A 3,213-nucleotide genomic window follows, 5' to 3' on the forward strand; every position below is an offset into this window, starting at 1 on the left:
TTTAGATATTCTGAGTTCTTGTTTGGCTCAGCGGTTTGAAAGAAATAGAGATTGTTTCTGTTTTTTCTTTTTGATTCAGGAATATAAATGTTTCTAAAACTGTCCATAATTGTTGTGTCATTTCTATTCTCTCTCTCTCTCTGTCTCTATGTCACTCTGTCTTTTTCTCTGTCGTTCTCTCTCCCTCCATCCATCCGTTTAGGGTTTCCATGATCTCATTATGCGTCTATGAAAAGGGACAGGTAATGCAATCTGGCGTGGCATGACAGTGTGTGTGTTTGTGTGTGTGTGTGTGTGTTGATTACCTGAACAAGAGTCAACAGAGTCTCTATTTCACCCACTTATCTCGTCTAGAAATAATCATCTAATCAGGCGTATACGCGCACACGCACACCCACACACACACCTTGTATAACCCCTAACTCTTTTGCATCCAAATTTCCTTGAGCCCTACCCTGACCTTAACCACAGCCACAAGAAGCCCGACCCCAGCACTAACAAAGAGGATTCAATTGTTAATATTCTATATTTTTCTTATTGCTGACAAACGCTGCGACAAGACCGAAACCAAATCCAAGCATTTCCTGTGCAGCCAAAGCACGTTATCTCATTCCTTATCTCATTCAAACTACTTGAAAAACTTGCATAGCTACCCATCACTTCACAATCTGGTGGATGTGTTTCAATCCATCTTCAGGACAATACACAGCACTGAAACAGCGCTCACAAAAGTCATCAATGATCTGAAGACCAACTCAGACATACAAGAAACACACACAGACGCAATATATCTGACCATTCATATCGTGATGGTTCACTTTCACATGATAACCTCAGCCTTTTAAATGGCCTTCAACTGTATCAGAGACGTTAGACACTGTATGAACCAAAACTCTCTGCAGTTCAACAAAGACAAGACTGAGGTCCTTGTGGTTGGGCCTGGAGATCAGAGACAGGAGATCCAGTCCAAACTGATCTGGCTGTCTCTGAAACCCAGCGGCATCTTGGATTCAGAACAAGCATCTTTCAAACCCAAGCTTAAGACCTCCAGTAGCAGTTCTTTTAGGCCAGTGCCTCCATCTCTCTGTCTGTCTGTCTGTCTCTGTCTGGGTATGTGTGAGCGGGTATGATTATGTTGGTGTGTGAGCAGGGGATTAACAATTTTTGGGAAAATGTTCCTTCACACGTATTTAAAATACATTCATGTTCTCTTTTATCTTGTTCTGTTGTTGTGTGTGAAGCACACTGAGCCTACAGTGTTTGTAAATACATTTGACCTGACTGTCATCTGAAATTTATTGAAAAACATCAATGAGTTGATATGTGGCCTAATTAGCATGAACACACACACATTGCAGATTATTTTGGGTGAATCCTGGAGTTGAGAAGAGTCTGACCAGACCTAAAAAGACCCATAAATGCATCCAGAGAGCACAATGGTGCAGGGCAAGAGTGCAGGGTGTACTGACTTTAATCTCATCCTCATATCCTTTCATATTACTTCGTAATAAAAGAATACTGTATATAACATAATAACAATACATGGTAGGCTCCATTAAGATCCTAACTTATGAAATCATGGAATATTTCAATAACTGTATGGATTACATGAGATAAATGCTAAACCTGTTGCAATGGTAAACTCTGTACATTTCCATCACATGACCACTAGAGAGTGAACTCTCCACCATGATGAGAATGACATTATTCCTTGACTTGGTCATTTACAGTTCGACCAGGCCTCAACATACAATCTTTAGCAGATCTTTTAGTTGTTGGCTGATACATCTGTCTACAATTTCCTCTTTTTTACACCAAATTTCTGGATTTTATTTATTTATTTACTGCATTTAATCATCCGGAGAAGGAAAGCTGATGTTGTTCATGTCTGGGTTTTTCTTCTTGTCACTGTGCGCCATGTCCACCACAGTGTCGGAAGGTGGAGGGCTTGGAGACAGGTGCAGGTTAGCCAGCTGACGAATCAAATTGGAGATTACCTCATCACAGGAAGGTGTGGAAGACAAAGATGGCTGCATCTCCTCATGGACGTGGCTCATGGGATGTGCGGCATCAGTCGGAGATGGACTTGGAAGCAGTGGACTGTAACAAGCCATCACACTGAGAGGCTGGGGGATCACAGAGTCATTGTCCAGAGAAGGAAACCCGGAGTTGCTCATGTCTTGGCACTTCTTCTTGTCGTTGTCCGCTATGTCCACCACAGTGTCAGAAGGTGGAGGGCTTGGAGACAGGTGAAGCTTTGCCGGCCAACGAATCAAATCTGAGATTTCATCGGCCGATTTTTCAACCTCTGTCAGCACAGCAGATCACAGTTGTCTGAAGTATCTCTGAGTTTCGAGTATCTGAGTATCGAGTATTTCTGAAGTTTTGAGAAAAGTTCACAGGAGGAAGACTGGCTGATAGAGGCGGTTTGGCTCAACAGGCAAACTCTGGTCCTTTCATCACTGCGACACGCATTCCGTGTCATCGTGTTCCAGAATGCACCGCATCCAAAGCACACACACACACACACACACACATATATATGTATACATACATATATATGTACATATACATATACACACACACAAACACACATATACAAATACACTTATACATATATGTATATCACCACCCACACTACTTGAGGCAAACGCACCTTTATTTCACAGTCCTTGAGTGAGTCTGTAATGTGGTCAAAAGTTGCGATGTTTCCATGGCAATCACTGGACGTTTGGAAATATACAAATATCAAGTCAGCAGGAAGGGGAGCTTTTCTCAATGTCAAACTCAGAGCACAAGGTCATGGCTAAACCAAACCCAAAGCCTCAGTAGGAAAGATTTGTTTATTTCTTCAATGCCAGCACTGGTCAACCCCACATACACTGTCCTTCTAAATCCTCACTAGAGCACCATGTGTATAAATTTACAGCTGAAAATGGTCCCAAATATACGTATTATATACGTTCTATTTGAATGGCATTTGCAAAAACAAGCAGTGTCCAGCTGTTTAGGATATTACTGAGCCTTTTATGAGATGAAACTAGGTATTCATGCCCTGTTTTAGAAATGTGTGTCATAGTCACCACTGTTGTGAGCCACAGACCAGGCAGAGATTAATGAATTGGACTTTAGACCTACACAGAATAACCCCAGACTTATTATTTCATCCTACCCAAAAAACCTAGTCTTAACTCTACATTTTCCCTGGTTTAC

This window comes from Chelmon rostratus, chromosome 24 (genome assembly GCF_017976325.1).
Source record: "Chelmon rostratus isolate fCheRos1 chromosome 24, fCheRos1.pri, whole genome shotgun sequence".
Lineage (NCBI taxonomy): Eukaryota > Metazoa > Chordata > Actinopteri > Chaetodontiformes > Chaetodontidae > Chelmon > Chelmon rostratus.